A 23043-nucleotide genomic window follows, 5' to 3' on the forward strand; every position below is an offset into this window, starting at 1 on the left:
TTACATTGTGTAAAACTAGTTTAGACAGTGGGGTGGATTTACAATTGTTCATGCAATGAAGCCCTGCATGAAAAATTCCCGCACCTACGTTGATTCAATGACAGCGAAGTGCAAAGTGCCGTGGGCCTCATTTATGAAGCCGTGCGTCACTTATACGCCGCCGGTGCGTCACTTTTTGTGATGCACCAGCAGCGTAAAAAATGTGCCTTGTTGCACCATATCTACAAAGTGACTCATCTAGGTAGATGCGTCACTTTGTAAACCCCTGCGCTATATTATACCTACACCAGGTATAATGTATGCAGGGGGGGCGTTCTGACGCAAGAAAGGGTCATAGAAGTGTCGCAGTGAAATCTATAAGCTTCTAGGACACAAATGCGTCAATTCCTTACGCCTGCCTTAGAGCAGGCATAAGACTGACGCAGGCCCTTTCACATGGGGCTTGCCCCATGTGAAAGGAAACATTGCTGGAGTTGCGTCACTTTTGTGACACACTCCAGCAATGCGTCCCTTTTGCGCCTTACAGATACGTCAAAAATACTGACGTATCTGTAACTCCTTGCGCAATGATGCGTCATACTGTAAATAAGACGCATCATTGGTGTCCCAAGGAGTGCGCAGTGAAAACTGACGCGTCGCTGTTTTCACGCAGCGATGCGTCACTTTTCATAAATGAGGCCCAGTGTTTACAAAGAGTCGACTACTGATGACATCACACGAGCGCTCTGAATGGCTGCTTTGTGAGATGCAAAGCCTTGTGCAGTGCCTGACCCGGAAGTGCATTGCATAGGATTTGTACTCTGGCCATGGAATAGAAAGTTCTAGGCAAAGATAACTGCTCATGGGTCAGCTGTGTAAGATGTGTGCTTTTCATATATGCCAACACTTATTAACTGGAAAATTGGAGATTTTTGAGTAAGGGTCAAGGGAATCTATTTTCCCCCATTGCGTTTTATTATAGCAGAGGCATGTGAAGGAGAGAGACATTTCAAATGAAGCCATTTTGGTTTAAAAAAAATTGAGGGGTTTACTTATTTGGGAAAAAGTGATGCACCTGTCCCGTCTGAATTGGATATGTTGCAGCCCTGCCAATTATCACTCATCAGGCGTAGACGAACGCATTTTAACGTGGGGGTACGCATCATCAGGGGGTGCTTTGTGCAATACCGAGGGTCCTTTCAAATCCACTCTACACTCATCCTAGACTGAAAGGTCCTCTTCTCCACTGATCCTAGCCAGAGTGTCATAATGAGGTAGGAACTGGGAAGTAAACTGCATGAAGCAGCATATAGATAGCCTCAGGCTTAAATGGTTGTTTTAGGACTATGATCCTTTGACATTTTCCAGGATATGCTGTTAGCTGGCTACAGACCACCTCTTCCCACTGATTGATCCCTACTAGGGTGTCAAGGTAAGACTGTGAGCTGGTAAGTAAAGTGCATGGTGCAAAGTGCAATGACCTTAGGTTCAGGTGGCTGTTCTACAACTTATCTAGTATGGATCTCCTCTCCCCCATGGATCTCTAGCCGGGGTGTCAAGGCAAGACTACGAGCGAGTAAATAAAGTGCATAGTGCAAAGTGCAATGAACTCAGGCTTAGGTGGCTGATCTAGGACTGATCTATGGGGCTTCTCTTCTCCACTGGTCTCTAGCCAGGGTGTCAAGGTAAGACTACGAACTGGTAAGTAAAGTGCATGGAGCAAAGTGCAATGAACTCAGGCTTAGGTGGCTGATCTAGGACTGATCTATGGGGCTTCTCTTCTCCACTGGTCTCTAGCCAGGGTGTCAAGGTAAGTAAACTGGTAAGTAAAGTGCATGGAGCAAAGTGCAATGACCTCAGGCATAGGTAGCTGGTCTACAGTTAGGGCCTGGTGACAGTGTTCAAAAAGCCCTGTGTACTCTCTGCTGTGCTCCTCTTCCCCACTGATCCTAGCCAACATGGCATGGAAGGGCTGCAGGCTGGTAAGTAAAGAACATTGTGCAAGGTGCAATAGTCTCACCCATAGGTAGCCATTCTAGGAGCTTTCAAGCTGCTCCATTAGCTATCTGCAGGGGCCACATTCAGCAGCTTTAGGACCAGCCAAAGGAATTTCATGCATCCAACTGAAAGATGTGCATCAGCACCAGTCAAGCAAGTGAGGCTGGCCTAGTTACATTGACATATACCCAGACAACTGAATACTGGCTTTAAACAGAAGCACCGTAGGCTTTTCAGACAGGAGCAAATACACACAATAAGCTTCAAATCAAAGAACCCAGCTTAAAATTACACAGTCAGCAATTATGGTTAGAGGAGCCTTTAGGTGTCCAAATGTATATGCTTTCAACCTTATTAGTCCACATCTGAGCATCATTAGTTCTTTTTTAAAGATCAATTTCATGTGGCTGGTAATATGTGAGGCTTTCCCCAGGCTTTGGTAAAGAAGCATGTGTGTTAATATGTTTCTGCTTTGCCTCATCATTACATGATATGTGCAAGTTCTACAAATCTTGCCAGCCCTTGGCTGGCTATAGTGTAGAATGTTCTGGGACTTGAACGGTATCTGTGGGCAGAGCCAGTTGGGTTGCTGAGCTGTCCTTCCTAACTACAATTTAATAAACTCCTTTCTCAAGACTTCAAGGCCTTTTCTCATCTTTAAGGAAGAACCCACTTTTCAACAGCATGCATAAGTCTGCATGTGCTTTTCATACAAGGCCTTGCCTATCCTCCTCTCCTGATGTTATTTTTGCCCTTTTAGCTAAAATTTTGGAGGCTGTCTTTGGAGGTAGATTTCTGTCCAAGGTGCCCTGCGCATTCAAAGATTCTATTGAGCTCCTCACAGAGGAGTTCAATTGAAGCTTGTGATTTTGGGTACCTTGCCAAATCAGTTCTTTGGGATTCCTGTGGGAGCTCACTTGAGTTTAGCATATAAACCCAGGGACCATGCCCGTTTCTTTGTATAGGCCAAATTCCAATCGTATTTGAGATGACGGAATGGAGTCGGGCAAATGGAACAGTCGCTTGTAGCAACAGGATTGAGCTTTGTCCAGCCATACTGCAAGACTGTCTTTAAATATCAATGAGCCATAGGTGAAGGTTGGCATAAATTTGGCTTCAACATCTTTACATATGTCTGTAAGATCTGGGCCCCACATCTTGTACACCAATTTCTTGAAACTCGTTATCATGGACAAGGCACTATCTTTAAGATTTGAAAGCTGTGTTGTTGAAGAACCATGCTGGTTAAAATGAATGCATATGTACTTGAGGGTTAGCACTAGTCTCAATTGTGCATCATCCATAACAAATTTAAATTTGTTGGAGCTCATGATGCTTCTAGTCCCACATACCATGATGTTAGTTTTAGAGTGGTTAGGCAGAGTAACACAAGGCAGGGAGTTGTGCAGCCTTGAGTTACTCTAGGTTTATCAAGAAAGTCAGGGTTATGCAAGGTGGCCTTGCGTGGCCCACTACATCTGGCCTTGTTGTTGTGTCGTCCTTGTACCCCTTTGCGTGGCGCAAGGGTGATGAGAGAACCATGATAAATATGCCCCTTAGTGTTTTGGTTACATGAAGTAGATGGCCTTATACTCCTGACAGGTTGTTTTAAAGGATCATCTTCTTTTCATGGTAACAAAGTGGGATAAGTGATAATACCACCAAATCTATTCTTGCAAGTGACTAGGGAAGCAGCTGAGTGTAGACCTGATCTAATCGGTGCTATTAGTTAAGGGGTGGTTGCTTAAGAGTCTGCTCCTATAGTTGAAACGTTAAATTACTTATTATTATTTATTTATAGGTTTTAAATAGCACTAGCTAGACCCGAAGGTATCAGAGCGCTTTACATATAATGCAGGATAGTTCCATAGAAGTACATATAAATATACAGATAGTACATAGAAGTACACACAGACCAAGAAAAAGTTGAGCTTTGAATGAATGAATGAATGAATGAATGAATGAATGAAATAATTTGTAAAGCGCGCGATGGCCAAAACGGCTTCCTGGCGCTGGGAGCTCTAAAGAACCGGACAGACAGGGCCAGGAGGATTAGCGGGGGTAGGCCAGGGCAAACAGAAAAGTTTTTAGCGCTTTACGGAAGTGTGAAAAAATAGGGATCGAGCGCATAGAAAGAGGAAGAGAGTTCCAGAACCGGGGGGCAAGAACAGAGAAACGGGTTCCACCAGTGCGAGATTTGTGAAAACGGGGAACAGTGAGGAGGGCAGAAGATGATGAACGGAGAGTGCGGGCAGGGGTGTGAAGGGAAATCAGAGAATTGATGAAAGCCGGTGCAGAGTGATCAAGGGCCCGATAGACAAGGCACCCCAATTTGAACAAAGATCTCTGAAAAATGGGCAACCAATGGAGGGATTTGAGGACGGGAGTGATGTGATGGGTTTTGGGCAAGTGAAAGATGAGACGGGCAGCCTGATTTTGGATAGCTTGTAAGCGGCGGGATTCATAGGCAGGAATGCCAGCGAACAAGCTATTGCCATAATCAAGGCGGGAGGTAATAAGGGCAGAAATAATGATTTTAAGGGAGTCAAAAGAAAAGAAACGAGAGATTTTCCGGATCATCCGGAGGGAGAGAAAACAGGAGGACACCACGGCACTGACCTGGCCATGCATGGACAGGTCCTGTCTGACCTTGATGCCCAGAGTTTTAACGGAGGGAACGGGGGTGGGAGGAGGGCCAAGAATGGAAGGCCAGAAAGCAGGGGACCAGGGGCTGGATGAGCCGCCAATCAGGACAAGCTCAGTCTTATCTGGATTGAGCCTGAGGTGGTTGGCGCTCATCCACCCAGAAATAAAGACCATGGTGGAGTGAAAAAAGGATAGAGAGTGAGAAGAAGAGGAAAGATCAAAGACGAGCTGGAGGTCGTCAGCGTAGTTATACACAGAGACCCCCAGCTCAAGAAGGGAAGAGATAAGAGGGTGAATGTAGAGGTTGAAGAGAAGGGGAGAAACGGAGGAACCTTGGGGAACCCCACAGGGCACCGGGAGGGGGGAAGCAGAAAAGCCAGGGAGGTGGACGGCTTGAGAACGACCTGTTAAAAAGGAAGTGATCCAGGAGAGGGCAGAGCCTCGTATGCCCGCTGCGCTGACACGGTCCAGAAGAATGTTATGGTCGACCGTGTCAAACGCAGCGGACAAGTCGAGGAGGATCAAAGCTTGGGGAGAGTTGACGTCGGCCTTGGCTTTAAGCTCGTCAAGGACGGCTAACACCACGGTTTCGGTCGAATGACCCGAACGGAAACCGGCTTGGTGAGAGGCCAGGAGCTGGTTCTGTTCAACATAAGCAGAGAGACAGGAAGTAACGTAAGATTCGAGAATTTTAGAAAGATAGGGAAGAAGAGAGATAGGTCTAAAGTTAGAGAGAAAAGAAGAATCAAGACCAGGTTTTTTAAGAATGGGAGAGACAATAGCAGATTTAAATGAAGAAGGGACCAATCCAGTGGAGAGAGAGGCATTAAGAAGGGAGAGAGGGGTATCAGGACAGGAAGAAAAAAGGATTTTGAGAATGCGGGCAGGGGCACAGTCAGTGGGGGAGCCAGACTTAATTTTAGTGAGCAGAGCTAGAAAAGAGTCCAAAGAGAGGGGGGGAAAAGAAGAAAAAGAAAACTTAAGCGCAGAGGGGACAGAGTGAGGAGGAGTAAAAGGAGTGATCAAGATGTTAGATTTAATTTTAACAATCTTCTCGATAAAGAAGTTGTTAAGAGAAGAGCAAAGAGCCTGGGAGGGAGTGAAGTGAGGGCAAGCACGATCAGAGGTGGCCAAGTTGTTAACCAAAGAGAAAATTTCTTTAGATTTGTTAGCCGAGAGCGCCACTTGTTCGGAGAAATACTTGATCTTAGTGGCCAGGATGGCCTTCTTGTACTCCTTAAGAAGAAATTTATATTTGGCCTTGTGGTCAGGGCAGTAACTACGGCGCCAAAGGCGCTCTGAGCGTCTAAGCTCCAATTTGAGAGTCTTGAGCTCCGGGCTAAACCAGCGGTGAGCCTCGTGAGGGCGAATGGACTTGATTAACTTGAGGGGGGCTACTAAATCACATGCGGAAGAGAGCCAGTAACCAACTGCAGCGGCCTGTGAATCAAGGGGAATGCCAGTGAGGTCTGGGGAAGAAGAAGCAAGGGAGTGAGAGAGGGAGGCCAAGTCAACACGATTCCAACTACGGGAAAAGACATTCTTGGTACGAAGGGGCTTGTGGGGGGAGCCAGTAGTAATAGAAAAAGAAATGAGAGAGTGATCAGACCATGTACATGGGAGAATGCTGGGGGGGGAAACTATGTCCTGGGATGACCAGACTTGGTCCAGGATATTTCCAAGATTGTGGGTAGGGACCAAAACATGGGACTTAAGGTTGAGACAGAGGAGAGTGGCCGTGAAGTCCTTGGATGCTGGGTCCTCCCTGGGGTCGCCAGGCCAGTAGTTAAAGTCCCCAAGTAGGAGAACAGAGGAGTTATTAACCACCAGCGTGGCGAGGAGTTCCTGCAGGGAGGCCACAAACAGGGGCATGTTCAGGGGAGGGCGGTAGACAAGGACAATAGTAAGAGGTGCAGACAGATTGGAGGAGCGAGCGACCAGGAAGTCCACTCCAGCGATAGGTGCTTGGGGGAGAAGCTGGAATTGAATAGTGGATCGGACAATCATGGCAACACCCCCCCCAATCTTGTCCGCGGGGCGGTCGGCCCGGAGGACATAATAAGAATGGGGAAGGATGGCAAGAATGTCGGGGAGGGAAGCCTCCGAAAACCATGTTTCCGTTAGGAACAGAAAATCTGGGGAGTCTGTAGTTAGAAGGTTAAACAGGTCAAGTTGGTGTTTGCCTGCCGAGCGAGTATTGAGGAGATAGGCAGAAGCAGTGTGAGGGGGTGATGAGGGTCCAATGGGGGGGGAGTCAATGTCCGGCGTAGGCAAAGGAATAATTGGATGTGAGAACACAACACGGTCTGCATGGGGGACATAAATATCTAATGCAACAAGATGCTGCATAAGGGTATGGGAAAGAGACACCTCAGTGGAGCAGGCGAGGAGTTGTGCAGATGTGTATGACAACAAGAAAGCAGGGGGTGTGGCCCCTGGTCCCGGCCCGTCGCGGACGGGCGCAGACGGGCTTAACTTCGGCGCGCCTTCGACGCGCCCGCTGCGCTCGTCCGCTGCGCGGCCGGGATAGTAGTGCCATAAGTAGGGAACCGGAAACAATAAGGCGTGGCAGGGGGTGGAGGGACAGAGGAGCTGCCCCGCCAACCAGAGAGCAGCCCAAGATGTAAGACACGCCCGTCCCCGCCCTCGTGACCTGCCCGTCAGAGGGGGAGGGAACGCTCAGCGTGGGGCGCTCTGGTGGCGGCAAGGAAACAAGGAAGTCCCAGGAGAACAAGGGGTGCGCGGTGTCCTCAGCGCAGCCCCTGAAACGAGGAGCAAGGTAAGTAAAAGTGTCCAAGCACAGTTAAAAATGAACGTTGCGCCGCGCCTCGGCAGCGTTGTTGCTCCCGGCGAAGCCTCGGGAGGTCTGGCGATTCAGGAGAGCTAGGGCGGGACTCGCCCGGCAGGTAGAAATTGCCAGGGGCGGAGGGACAGAGGAGCTGCCCCGCCAACCAGAGAGCAGCCCAAGATGTAAGACACGCCCGTCCCCGCCCTCGTGACCTGCCCGTCAGAGGGGGAGGGAACGCTTTCAAGGTAGTTACAAAAAAGAGGACATTGGAACAAGATAAGTTAATGACTTGAATGACAAAGAAGAAGCTTAAACAATCAAATGCCCACCTTAAAGTGTGTAAAGAGATTTGGTGTGATCATTGGGAGCATAGCTTAGTTTGTTTGAGTATTAAAGTATTTGTTGAGCAGAAGGTATTTAATGTCCCTTTTGAAGCATCAAAAGGATGGGTTCCAGCAGAGATGTCTAGGGAGTACATTCCAGATCCTAGTAGCATTTCCAGAGAATAAGTGAGTCTGTGAGGATTTTGTTTTCAGTTTGGGAGGGATGAGAAGAAGTGAGTTGGAGCTTCTCAGATCCCTGGCTCTACCTGCTATGGAAAGTCTGGAACCTAGGTAGTCTGGGTCATGAGTGTGAAGGGCTTTATGGGTGATGCAAGCAGACTTGTAGATACATCTTCCTTCGATGGGAAGCCAATTGAAGTTCTTGAGGGTCGGTGAAATGTGCTCAAATCATTTAACACCTCTTAGTAGCCAGGCAGCCATGTTGAGAACTGTTGTAAGGGGGGCAAGGTAGGTTTTCGGATTTCCTGTGATGATGGCAGAGGACAAGAGAGTGCACTACTGTCTTAAAATCATCAGGCGGAATAAAAGGAATGCAAATTGCCCAGGACTGGATGGCTGTTTTAAGATGGTCGTTGCTGATGAAAAGATTGCATTGATTGAATATTGGCATAAGATACAATTCTGAGATTTATGTCAACAATAAACCCTCAGTCTCGTGTGGGGCATGAAACCAGGGGCCATCCAGTTTGCAGTTTGCATTCCTTTGGAGATGAGAAATGAAGGAATTCCATTTAATTCCATTTACATAGACTTTGGAAAAACAGTTTGTCAGCATTTCAGGGTCAAAGCCTTTCAAAGCCTTGAGAGATCTTTTTTTAATTTTTTTTTATAAATTTATATTTAGCAACTTCACAATGCATATAGAAATAAAGAGTACTTACAAGAACATTACAATTTTATAACATTAAGAGATATACATGCAGATACATATAAAACAAATAGATTTTTACCACCGAGATATATCAAAAGATAAATATTCACATATTCACATATTCACATATTCACAGGGGAGGCTACAATAACAGCTAGTTTTTAAAGCCCATCTTTCCAAGTGATAATAGGCTGCCAAAGTTGAATACCCTGTTGTCTAGACTTTTTGCCCTTTATTGAATAAATTGCCATTTCTTGATTAAATATCCATAAGAAACGAGTTAGCCAAATTTGAAAATTAGGGGTCTCGGAGTCTTTGAGAGATCTTAATGCAATTCTTTTTCATCTGCCTATTGTAGGGCATGTATGTTTTGCTCTCTCATGTGTTTGGCTAGAGGCACAACATAAACATTACAAAGCAGTGGCACCAATAGTGACCTCTGGGATCATTCTGAAGGATTCTGCTGTTCATTGGTTTCTTGTTTGACAGAATTTATTTAGTTTTACTCATTTAGGGGCAACGGGCCCGATTCACAGAATGAACTTAAAACTCAATCCTAAACTTACTACTATTTTGGTATTCACAGAATGCACTTACTACTTTTGGCATTTACAGAATGAACATACTACTTTTGGTATTCACAGAAGTTAGGATTTTGTCTAAAGTTTGTCTTAAGACAAACTTAAGACAGACTTAAGACAGACTTAAGGCAAACTTAAGTCAGACTTAAGACAGACTTAAGACAGACTTAAGACAGATTTAAGACAGACTTAAGACAAAATCCTAACTTAAGACTGTCTTAAGTCTGTCTTAAGTTTGTCTTAAGTCTGTTTTAAGTCTGTTTTAAGTCTGTTTTAAGTTTGTCTTCAGACAAACTTAAGACAAAATCCTAACTTCTGTGAATACCAAAAGTAGTAAGTTGATTCTGTGAATACCAAAAGTAGTAAGTGCATTCTGTGAATGCCAAAAGTAGTAAGTGCATTCTGTGAATACCAAAATAGTAGTAAGTTTAGGATTGAGTCTTAAGTTCATTCTGTGAATCGGGCCCAACATTCTGAAAGTTCTGCGTCGCCCTTGTGCCTTGATGCAAAACCTAAGATGAATTCATCAAGCCACACAATTACACCTTGCATAGTTCTATAAATCCAGAGTAATGTGACGCAGCACAAAAGTCGCATTGGGCCCGATTCACAGAATGAACTTAAGACTCAATCCTAAACTTACTACTATTTTGGTATTCACAGAATGCACTTACTACTTTTGGTATTCACAGTAGTTAAGATTTTGTCTTAAGTCTGTCTTAAGTCTGTCTTAAGTCTGTCTTAAGTTTGTCATAAGACAAACTTAAGACAAAATCCTAACTTCTGTGAATATCAAAAGAAGTAAGTTCATTCTGTGAATGCCAAAAGTAGTAAGTTCATTCTGTGAATGCCAAAAGTAGTAAGTGCATTCTGTGAATACCAAAATTGTAGTAAGTTTAGGATTGAGTCTTAAGTTCATTCTGTGAATCGGGCCCACAGTGTTCATCTGCCACAAGGAGGTGCATCTACCCATGGATTGTGGCACATTCCCGGATTTACCATGAGTGGCAGACGTAGGAATGCGTCAAAAGTCTACAACTTCCCAAGGGAGGCGTAACAAGGAGAAATATCTTGCTCCTCGTTTTTCCTCTTTTTACATGTGCTGCATTTTGCAGCACACACAGAAAGAGATAAAGCATCAGAGGTGTCCCTTCCTGCATAAAAACAATCCTGCCAGAACACAGTCACCCTTACATCATAGTGCAAGGGTGCGGTGCCTGCATTGGCGCTAGGCAGACAAAGTGCACTAGGGCAAGAAGAGAGCAGTATTTGAATTGAATGAATATATTGTTTCAATTAGTTAAAATTGTTACAAGAGAGACTGGACGGGAATCGCTCCATCCTATTGCTTTCATCAAACACAGTCAATACATAACCTTTTCCTTTGACAAATCTAATATTTAGATCTAAAACATGGTCATTTCATTGCATTAACCTAGTAGTCATAGTATTGAATAATGAGTAAAAGGTAGCAATAAGAAATACTCAATTAAAAACTACAATCTACCTATAGTCATAATTTGAGTTCTTTCACTTGATGTGCACATTTCGTTACTCTGGCCAGTTCCATTGAAGTCTCCAAGTTGAAAAGAAATATCATGGCCTCTGTGCAGGTACGTGTACCATATTTGAAAACAAATGTTTCAATAAAGTGTGATGTGCATAATCCAGACAGTGGCATATGCAGACCAAGTGAGCCTTAGTTTCCTCATACTGATGGCACAGTCTACAAGTGGTGAACCCCGTAATGTTTTCCAGAGGGAGTTGATAAAACAACTCTAATTCCTTCATGTCATCTTCCTTAGATAGCAGTCTGACTTGTTTTTTTTAACTGATTTTAAAATTCTGGGTTGAAGGATAAAATCCTGCCATTTGGACAGGTCAAGATGCAAGTCAGTACAAGCAGTAAGAAGGCCATTAGCTCATGAATTATTACCCTTCCCGGAAATTTCCTTCATTGTATTCGGGGGTGCATTACAAACCCCTCCATAGTATTGAACAATCGATGCCAGTAACATTGTTTATTTAGCCCGAATTGGTCGTACCAAGGCGTTCTGAGCTTGAGCGGGTATGTGAAAAATCTGAACGCCTAACAGTTGGAACGTTCCGTAATGGTAATTGATACCGCGGGAAATACAAGTTGACCATATGTAATTGAAGGGAGTAGCTTGGCTCTTATAACCTTTCTAATAGGTTAGGTTGTCGGGCTGCTTAGTTTGGAGTTCAATTTGCATAGGGCATATGTGTCAGCCTTGGCCTTCGCTTCGATGGATGCAGTATATGCTGCAGACATCCCATTACTCAAAATCCATACACCCAAGTAGTTGTATTTGTTTGTTGTTGATATTTTCAAATTGCCCTATCTCCATTGTTGTTTAAGTTTATTTGCATACTTCCCGAAAATTACGACCTTCGCTTTTTCTGCCTTTGCTAATAAAACATTTTTTTGTTATAAGTGTTTAGTGTGTCCAATATTCGTTGCATTCCCATTTTAGTGTGGTCCATTAACCCCATGTCATCAGCATACTGCATTAGAAACAGTCTAGTTGACCCAATTTTGAAAAATAGCAAGTTTGCTTTGGATATTTTTTTACCAAGGTCTGCGATATAGAGATTAACTCCTTGAGTGCTCATGACGGCTCCCGGGCGTCATGAGTCACAGTAGGCATGTGTTCATGACAGCCGGGAGCCGTCCGAACATTGCTACTCCACCCACGCGGTATAAATTCCCCTCCTGTGTGAGAGAATTAATCAGTGGGTGGAGTTCGGACGGCTCCTGGCCGTCATAAGCACACGTCCACCGTCATTTATGACGGGCAGGAGCCGTCCTGCGTATTGGAGCGCCACGCCCAACCCTTCCCCCCTTCGCACCACGGCGGAATTTTCCCCACCGCGAAGGGGTTAAAGGTCAAAGGCGCCAGTACTCATCCTTGTTTTAACCCTCGATCTTTGTAGATATTTTTTGTTACAGAGTTTGTCGATAATTTCACGCGTACCCAATTTCGCTGTAAGGGGTGATAATTGCTTTCAGCAGTGTAGTGGGAATCTCCCAGTTTTGTAGTTTCCACCACAACAGGTTCCTGTTGACACAGTCAGTAATGTGTCATATTTTTTAACAGATATTGCACATTCCTGCTCTCTCTCTTTCATGCAGTACAGCAAGGTGTCTTAATGTGTTGCATTGTGTGAGAAAATGATTAATATAGCCCTAGGTGTTTTGTTCAGAATCTAATGCTATGAAACCAAGGGGCATGTTTATCTAGGGTTTAGCATCATCCTTGAGCCCCGGAAGGGGGCTCAGGGTGACGCAATACCTATAAAGAGATTTAACAAGTCATACAAGGTCACTTTACTTGGCCCTGCGTGGCTTGGTAAATCTACAGTAACACAAGGCAGCACGAGTTTTGTCTTGCGTTAGTCTGCCACAGGGAGGTGTTCCATGGGTCGAGCATGGGAGGTCGACGGAGTCAAAGTAATATTCAATATGTCCCTGTTCAAGAAGTGCCAAACTTAAAACTTACATCACAAGAGTCCAGACTGTTAAACACACCTATGATCTCTAAATCTGCTGAAACACAGGAATGAGATTTTTCTCTAACCCCTTCCCAACAATTAACTGAATGACCCGGACAAGATGAAGAAATATATGTGGACTCCCGTTTTACTGGTAACTTTGAAGAGGTTACATACTCACCCCAAGAGAGGTTTACCATTGAAATAGAATGCGTTGAGTCAATTTGGTCACCCTAAATAGAGAATGATGGAAACAATATGTTCTCTCTTAATGATGGCAATCAACATTTCTCCTTTTAATGTAAAGGGAATAGAGATCAAAAGTGTATGAAAACGGCAAAGCTCTGAAATCTGAGATAATTTGCCTACAGGAATGTATCATACCCTTTTCACATGACTCAAAGGAAAGAAGAATGGACCTATGGTGACTCAGCATGGTCAAGAGGCGGAAACAGAAATGCAGGTGTAGGAATCACATTTAAAAGTAAAATAATTGCCATATTAAGTGAAACTGCAATTTTCACCAGGAAGAGCTATACTCCTGAATGTGTCCTATAGGAACTCTACATTAAAATACGCAAAATGTACACACCACAGAAAAGAGTGACAGGAAAAACCTTTGTGAAACGCAAACTCTTTTTTTCCCAGGATCCACGCCACTTGTTCTAGTAAGAGATTTTAACACAGTGACAAACAAAAGGACAGAATTGGGCCAAACGCAGCAAACCCTCTAGATAAGACATCCAAAATGTTATTGACTTTGAGAGAAGACTTTGATCCCTCAATAACGCTGATCGAGGATTCACCTGGGAAATTAATATTGCGAATTGACTACATCTTTGTCCCAAAAAACGCAATCATGCTCTTTGACACCAGTCATAACAACTGCCTATCAGATCACAAGACAGTTAAGGTAGTGATGGATTTTGGTAGAATACAAAAAAGGACCAGGGACATGGAAATTGAGGGGCATATTACCATGGGTGACGATAGGCAATTATCGCCGGTTTAGCGGCCGTTTTCGGCCGCTAAGCGGCGATAATTCTATCGCTCAATTAGCAAGTTGTCGCTAACTGATTTTAGCGACAGCTTTTAGGCGATAGCTAGCGGTTTGGGGCCCGCTTTGCATGTCAGCGATATTTATCGCTAATGACATGTAGAGTGGGCGTACCCAACCTGTTAGCGACTGAAAGCAGTCGCTAATGTCGCTATTGCCTATTAGCAAGGCAGGCGTAGCGATCGAAATATTCCCGCTATCGTCAAAAACTAACGCCTACTCAGACCAGTTCTTAGCCATGTTATCCAATGGGAGGTGGATAACATGGCTAAGGGCATTTCATCGCTAATGCGTGAATATCGCTGTATTCTCAGCGATATTCACGCATTTCGCCGCTATCGCTGCATATTTTAGCACAATGGAGAAAAACGTTGCTAATAGCATGTTTTCTCCGCTAACATATCCAGCGATAGGCAGCGATAAACATATCGTCGCTAAGCCTATTTAGCGATAATTATCGCTACTTGTTGGTAATATGCCCCTGAATGTTTCTATTTCAGAAGAAACAGAAGTGCTAAATGAATTTGAACGCATTTATGCCACTTGGAAAGGAGAAGTTTCCAATTTCTCAACCAAAGCATATTGGTGGGAATATGTTCCATACAAAACTGCCAACATTTTCCAAATCAAATGCTAAGAAAGGGCATTTAAAAAGAGGAATGTGTACATAAATTAAATAAAAAATTTGAACATTTGGAAAAGCAAGAGAAAGTAGGGGCATATTATCAAGGGGGGCGATATGCAATTTTCGCCGCTTTAGCTGCCGTTTTCTGCCACTAAGCGGCGATAATACTATCGCCCTAATAGCAAGCTGTTGCTAACAGCAGTTAGCGACAGCTTGTAGGCGATAGCGAGCGATTTGGGGCCCGCTTTGCATGTCAGCGATATTTATCGCTAATGACATGCAAAGTGGGCGTACCCAACCTGTTAGCGACTGAAAGCAGTCACTAACATCGCTATCGCCTATTACCAACACAGGCGTAGTGATGGGAATATTCGCGCTCAGCGCGAATATCTCCAAAAACTAACCCCTGCTCAGACCAGTTCTTAGCCATGATATCCAATGGGAGGTGGATATAATGGCTAAGACCCTGTTAGCGATAATGCGTGAAAATCGCTGCATTCTCAGCGATATTCACGTATTTTGCCGCTATCGCCGGGAATTTTATTGCTTTTGAGATAAACGTTGCTAATAGTAGGTTATCTCAGCGATAAAATCCCATGATGCGCGGCAAAAAAATAAAAATTGCCGCTAACCCTACTTAGCGATAAATATCGCTATTTGTTGATAATATGCCCCGTAGGTCTGGATGTTCAGAAAGAAAAGTAAGCAACTGTCTTAGAAATCAAGAAATGGCTATCTGAAAAGACAAAACAAAACATTTTCAACTCAAGGCTTAAACACTATGAAAACAGATATTTTTTCAGGAAAGCCAAACAGGTGCACAGCACAATAACTGAGCTGAAGGATGAAAATGGTACAATACAAACACATTTCCCAAAAATTCAGGAGATAGCAAAAAGTTACTATGAGAATCTGCATAGGTGTAAAAACACAGATCAAGATTTTTAGCAAAGAATGTAATGTTTTTTATCCCAAGAGGAAAGAGAATACCTAACAATCTCCTTTTACAGGAGAAGATTTCTTTAATGTAATTAAAGATGTCCCCACAGGATCATCAGCAGGCAAGGATGGTCTAAGATGGAAATTTTATAGCAAGTTGTGGCACATGTTAGGAACAGATTTTATGGAGATGATTAAACATGGGGTGAAGCAGAATCTTGTACCCCCATCCTTTCTTTCACGGCAATGTCACTTTACTATAAAAGAATACGACAAAGACAACATACAACATTTGGAGGGCTATCTCCTTATTAAATGTGGATGTGAATATTCTATCCAAAGTACTAACCAACAGTATGACAAGAGTCCTAATTGAAGATCGCTATATCCCAGTATGCGAACTCCGCTGCTCCCACCTCAACCTGCTCATGATACCCACCTTCAAACGCAAAAAACATGGTGGCCTCAGATTTTCTCTCCTGGCCCCCCCATTTTTGGAACTCTCTCCCGACCGGACTGAGATCCGTAAGCTCCTAAACCCAAATTAGAACACTTCTCAAAATCCTTCTTTTCTCACACGCATACGAGTAAAGCCCCTGTCATCATCCTGCTGACGTCCGCCCGCCCTCAGCGCCATGAAGCCGCTTGGTATAAGCGCGCTCTATAAATAATTTTAACATAACATAACATAACATCAAACATGTGCAGTGCCCAGGAGGAAAATCTGGGATAGCCTAACTGTATTAAGAGAAGCCACTTTAGGAGGCCTCTCGCTGGACTTCCAAAAAACCTTTGACTCAGTAAAGTATCTCATGAATTTGTGTTCTCCTCTTTAGAAAAGATGGGTTTTCCAAAATGTTTCACCAACATAATCCAACAAATGTACTACAATGCATCAAGTCAAGTTATGATCAATGGATTTCACTCCGAACCTTTCCAAATTTATAGTTGGGCATGCATCAAGGCTGCCCCATGTCTCCTGCCTTATTAGTATGTGGACTTAAACCACTGTTATGTAAATTAAGAACAGACAAAAGCATTAAAGGTGACTTTGTACCAGGAGGGATACGTAGAACTGCCAAATGTGCAACCTACATGGACGATGTCACATTACTGTGTCCCAGTGTGGCATCAGTCCATAGGAGTATTCTACACAAAAACATGTTTTCACTGGCATCTGGTCTAAACTTAAATATGGAAAAAGCCAATGCCTGACAATAGGTCCATGGAATAATCTAGCCAACATTCAGGCATCCCGTACCAAAGAACTGATTAATATTGTACCCATTTTGTTTTCAGAAGATACTCATGGGTAGTTAAACTGGATTCTCACAGAAGAAAAACATTAAGAAAAAATAGAATTTGGGAAACCGAGGCAATTATCTATAGAGGGGAAAGTGCTGGTGATCAAAGCAATTATTTTACCAATTTTTCTGTACACTGCAATAGTCTTTCCTCCATTGCAAAATATGTTAAAGAGTTTGTAGAGACTAATCTCATGTTTCTCCTGGAAATCATGGCAAAATGGTGAGGAATGACCTGTCAAAAAGTATACAATCCATTACAACCAGGGCCGGACTGACTATCGGGTAGTTTGGAATGCTGCCGAGCTGGTGGCTGATTTCACTGCGGTGAATGAATGAATGAAATTGGATCTTATACAGCGCGGACTTAGCACAAGGGCATCAAGGCGCTAAAGCAGACTATACACGAAGGAGGGAGAAAGAGTTAGGCTATAGACTGAGTGAAGAGACATGTCTTCAGGGCCTTACGGAAGAGTGAATGGGAAGAAAGTCCGGAAAGATCATAAGGAAGGGAGTTCCAAAGTTTGGCAGCAGCCAAAGAAAAGGCACGGCCACCCCATCTAGACTTCCTAAACCTTGGCACTCTAAGCAGGTTCTTATCCGCCGACCTGAGTTTCCTAGAGGGAAGGTAACGATGTAGAAGTGTCTTCATACCCTCTGGACCAGAGCCAAAAAAAGACTTTTGAACTAGGCATAAGGTCTTAAAAAGAATACTGCAATCAATGGGAATCCAATGCAACGCCCTCAGAGAAGGGGAGATGGAATGAAATTTAGGTACGTTCTTCACAAACCTGGCACCGGCGTTCTGCACCAGTTGCAGCCGCTGAATCAGACCTCTGTTGATGCCCAAATAAAGGGCATTACAGTAATCCAATCTGGATGTCACAAGAGCTTCCATAGCCTGCTTACGGGAATCCAGTGAAAGATAAGGAGAGATTTTCTTTAAAGTTCTGATGATCTTGAAGCAGGTAGAAACTGTCCTGCTTACCTACCGACTCATGGTGAGAGAGTTGTCCACCAAAATGCCCAGATTTTTTCCAAGTGAGACAGGACAGGGACAGGCGCCCAACAAGTTAGGCCACCAATCACTAGACCAGATATCCAAACTGCTGCCAAAAATCAACACCTTAGTCTTCTCCCCGCTTCAATGCAGAGCTTGAAGTTGGAGGACGCATCTCTGATGTTATGGGTAATCCATACTAATATAATAAAGAGAGAGCCCAAACCTTTGAGGCGGGTAATCTCAGGAACCACAGCACCAATCACAACACCCAATACAGCGTTGGAAAGGGCAGTTGCAGCAGAAGGACATAGGCTATGCAGACGCCCACCATATACATTTAAAAGGTAAAAGAACCGTGCCAGCAAAGTAGTCCCTTGTGGGCGTGTCTGCATTGTACTGTGGGCGTGTGCTGGGGGCGTGACAAATGCTGGGGGCGTGTGGTACGTTCCGCCCTTCAGGCTGGACTGTTCCCATGAGGCACAGGGTCAAGGCTGATTTGCATATGGCCATGTCTGAACTGGGGTGGTGTGGAGTGCAAAAAAGTACCTCAAAACCCAAACCTACCCCTGAACCCTAAAAATAATCCCTGTACCCCAAAACCCAAAGCTAGCCCTGAACCATAAAAATAACCCTGTACCCCCCAACCCAAACCTACCCCTGAACCCTAAAATACCTCTGTACCCCAAAACCCAAACCTAGCCCTGAACCTTAAAAACACCCCTGTACCCCAAAACCCAAACCTAGCCCTGAACCCTTAAAAAACCTTGTACCCCAAAACCCAAACCTACCCCTGAACCCTAAAAATACCCCTATACCCCGAAACCCAAACCAAGCCCTGAACTCTAAAAATACCCCTGAACCCCAAAACCCATAACTATCCCTAAACCTTACCATTCTTGGCTCCGCTGATTGGAGAGCGGACACGAGACCTACCAGAGCGCCTCTTGGCGCTTTGCTAACCTGACGCGCGCTCTTGGCAGCGCTTTTAAAATGTACCTGTTGCTTATTTGTTTTTCTTTTATTTCCTTAACCCCTGTTCTTAATCTATAGCGCCCTCACCTGCACTATAATTGTTTGATCCACCGCGTTTTGCGGGTCCCGGTTCCTGTGGGCTGGTTGTAGGAGCCCAGTGCTTCTGTGGCGGCCATATTGGATGAGGGGCGCGAGCTGCACGCTCTAGTGGCTCTGGCCTTGGACTCCTCATAAGGGAGGTAATTCAGGGGGCTCGTTCTTACCATTCTTGGCTCCGCTGATTGGAGAGCGGACACGAGACCTACCAGAGCGCCTCTTGGCGCTTTGCTAACCTGACGCGCGTTCTTGGCAGCGCTTTTAAAATTTACCTGTTGCTTATTTGTTTTTCTTTCATTTCCTTAACCCCTGTTCTTAATCTATAGCGCCCTCACCTGCACTATAATTGTTTGATCCACCGTGTTTTGCGGGTCCCGGTTCCTGTGGGCTGGTTGTAGGAGCCCAGTGCTTCTGTGGCGGCCATATTGGATGAGGGGCGCGAGCTGCACGCTCTAGTGGCTCTGGCCTTGGACTCCTCATAAGGGAGTCATGCTTACGCGCAGCGGTCACACGCTGCGGTAGCGCCGGATTACCGCCGGAGTCACGCCAGAGTCCAGCCCGTCTGCGCCCGTCAGCGTCCCGGAGGCGGGCGGGGCGGCGGGCTGGGCTCCACCATCGTCTGACTCCGTCGTAGAGTCTTCTTGGCGCCATTATACATCAGGTGAGCTGCGCTCACTACGCCCTCTCCCCCCCCCTCAAGGGGGCTGCCGTACCGTTTTTCCCGGTCGGTTCAGGGGTAAGTGCTGTTGCCCTGGATGCGGTTGGCGTTTGAGCTGTACCGTGTTCCCTTCCCCCAATAAACTGATCGAGCATGCTGGCCATCTTTGCATGCTGCTTAATACTAGATCTCTCGCCAGACATGCGCAGGAGATTTTTGACCTTTTAGATCTGGAAAAGCCCCTCTGTCTCATGTTAACTGAGACTTGGCTGGGGGATTTTTCTAACCCTGATGTGGCAGCGGCTATTCCTCCTGGCTATAACATCTACAGGCAGGATAGACCCAAGGGTAGGGGCGGAGGAGTGGCCCTGGTGGTGCAGGAAAGTGTGGTTTGTTCCATCCTGCCGATTGATGACATCCGGGGCTCTGAGTCCCTTGCTTTTTCCATCGCCCTGGCACCTCACCAATCCTTCAAGGGTCTGTTGGTGTATAGACCACCTGGCCCTTTGGGCACTTTTTTTGAAGACTTCGAGTCTGTCCTATCTGGGCTGGCTCTGAAAGCGGCTCAGTGCATTGTCGCCGGAGACTTTAACCTCCACATGGATGACCCATCAGACTCGGATACCATCAAACTCTTGGAGGCTACTGCCCCCTTGGGCTTAACGCCGTTTCTCGTGGGACCCACCCATGTGAAGGGGCACACCCTGGATCAGGTTTTTTCTACCATTCCCCTTGAGGTGAAGGAGATAATTCCGGTGCTGTGGTCTGATCATCGGCTGGCCAAATTTTTGGTCAAAGGCTCGATGAGACCTGTTAACATGGGGTCTCTGCAACAGCGACGCGCCCACCGGGCTTATCATTCTGTAACTCCGGCAATGCTCGCGCAGGCAGCTCTTGATCACCCGTGCCCTCTTACGGGCGATCTTGAGAAGGACCTGGAAGCTCTGCAGGGCTGGCTATTGGACAGACTTAACGATCTCGCCCCAGTGATGGCCCCCCGTTCTACTTTGAAACGGGTTTCGGCCCCGTGGTTCACGGCGACACTGGCGACTGCCCGGCAGTCTTGCAGGGTGGCGGAAAGAGCTTGGCGTGCCCAATATGATCCTGAGGCTAAACTGCTTTATAAATCTGCGGTGAAGGCTTATCAACGGGACATTCGTTCTGGGAAAAGGGTTTACCTTGCTGGGAGAATAGAGGCTGCCGCTAACTCCTGCAAGGAAATCTTTTCCATTGTGAAGGAATTTACAGCTCCCCGCTCGAATGTCACCCACGATATGCCCTTAAAGTCCTGGGCCGCTGACCTTGCCAAGTTTTTTACTGACAAGATTAAGCTTATCCAGGACTCTCTCCATCTGGTGGTGCCTGCGGGTGTAACTTGTATAAGGGAGGACCTCCACCTGGCTGTTACATCAGGCCCGTCGCTGGCAGTTTTCCCTCTCCTGTCGGCCGCTGAGTCGTTAGGACTTATGGGCGCACTCAAGTCAGGCTCGCCACTGGACCCCTGCCCGGCAAAGTTTCTCTCTAGAATGGCGGAAGTTTTAAATCCCTTGGTCAACCCTCTACTTAATTCATCACTGAGCCAGGGCTTGGTCCCATTAGCGTGGAAACAGGCTATGGTGATCCCCCTGTTGAAAAAGCCTGGCCTTGACCCGGAGGCGTTGGTCAATTATAGACCAATCTCTCTCTTGCCTGCCCTGATGAAAATTTTGGAGAAGCACATTCAAATGGTGCTCTCCAATTTTTTGGAAGTGCATGAGCTTTTGCATGCCTCCCAATCAGGCTTTCGCCCTAATCTCAGTACTGAGACAGCACTCCTGGAGGTGTCGGAAGACATCAAAGGGGTTCTGGACTCCGGAGGCAGGGCCATGCTGGTCATGTTGGACCTGTCGGCGGCGTTTGACACCGTCCCCCATGATGGCCTGCTCTCGAGACTTTTCGAGATAGGCCTCAGGGGGACGGTGCTCAGCTGGTTTTCTTCATTTCTAGCCGACCGCTGAAAAACGGTCTGGACCCCGCCGGATTCTGCTGTGATGCCGCCACTGGGTGTTGGGGTCCCTCAGGGCTCTATTTTAAGCCCGACCCTCTTTAACATCTTCATGACCCCTTTGGCGGCACTGGCGGAGTCTTTCGGGGCCCGGATCGTGTCCTATGCAGACGACACTCAGCTCCTCTTCTCCTGTGAGAGGGGAGGAGATTTTAACGGGGAGAGCATCCGGGATTGCCTTGGGGCTGTTTTCAGATGGTTTCATTTGAGTGGCCTCAAGTGCAATCCCGAGAAGTCTGAGGTGCTCTTCTTTGGGTGTGCGTCTGACCCTGACTGGCATGGCTGGTGGCCTATTAACATGTTTCCACCTTCCTCCCCATCTTTAGTTGCCAAGAATCTGGGGGTTAAGATGGACAAGGGTTTGTCGATGAGAGCCCAGATTCTGGGAGTGACGGGCACCTGCTTCGGTCTCCTGAAGGTACTAAGAAAGTTTCTACCCCTGTTGTCGGAAGAACATCGGAAACTGACTGTGCAGGCTCTGATCGGGTCCAGGTTGGACTATGCCAACGTCCTCTACCTGGGCCTGCCGGAGTACCTGCTACAGCGCCTCCAGGTGACGCAGAACGCGGCGGCAAGAGCCATTTATGGCTTAAATAGGCGAGCTAGGGTGGCGGGCCTCTTGCAGGCCCTGCACTGGCTGCCTATTCGTAAGCGTATTATTTTTAAGACGCTGACCTTGACCTATAAGGCCCTGCACTCTGGAGGCGCAAAGTACCTCCAAAGGAGACTGTCCTTTTATCATCCGGCCCAGGCGCTTAGATCGGAGTCACAGTTTTTGGCTGTGGTGCCGCGCGTTCAAAAAGCCCGCATTGGGGGTCGCTCCTTTGGGTTGCGAGCCCCCCAGCTGTGGAACTCCCTGCCGCTGACACTTCGTGGCGCCACCAGCCTGCTGGCTTTTAGGAAAGGTCTTAAGACTTGGTTGTTTACTTTTTAGGCCTTTCTTTTCCGTTTTACTTTATTCCCTCTCTGTTTTTATTGTCGTGTTATGTTATCCTCCGTAGGTCTCGCTGTGAAAGCGCCAGGATACTCTTTTTGAGTCGCTGTGCGCTATACAAAAGAAACATAACATAACATAACATAACATAACCCTAAAACTACCCCAGTACCCCATAACCAAAACTATATCTGAACCCTTAAAATACCCAAACACCCCAAAACATATACTTTAGTACCCCATAACATATACCCCTATACCCATACTTACCTTATCCAAACATTAAAAAAAATGCTTTTACCATTCATGCATTTACAACTAATTTTGTTGTAAATGTATGCGTGGTAAGAGCATATAAAATGTAATGCCATGCGTTATGATGGCATTGCGGAGTCATGATACTTTCGTAATGAAAGTATGCGGAGTGATGGTATGCGGAAAGAAAGTCGCCGAATAATGGGTGTTTATCCTCCCCCGGTAAGTACATTGGTGGCACGGCGGCACACATCTCCAGCAACATACTCATATTTTTTCACCATCGATTTGAAAAATGCACAGGTCTCTCTCATTGATGGCCAGCACGACATACACTTTTAGGCACACCTCCCGCCACAAGTTCTAGAATTGCGAACTCTAGAGCTGGGGAGCTACGTTCGAATCTCGGCATCGGCTCAACATCCTGTGATTCCAG

The 23043-nt window shown here is 45.8% G+C and overlaps 1 long non-coding RNA gene across 1 annotated transcript in view; it reads left to right on the top strand.

The window, feature by feature from the left end:
- Positions 1 to 23043, top strand: part of LOC144807866 (uncharacterized) — a 267342-nt gene that overhangs the window by 158146 nt on the left and 86153 nt on the right. The window lies entirely within an intron of this gene.

Source organism: Lissotriton helveticus, chromosome 1_2, assembly GCF_964261635.1.
Source record: "Lissotriton helveticus chromosome 1_2, aLisHel1.1, whole genome shotgun sequence".
Lineage (NCBI taxonomy): Eukaryota > Metazoa > Chordata > Amphibia > Caudata > Salamandridae > Lissotriton > Lissotriton helveticus.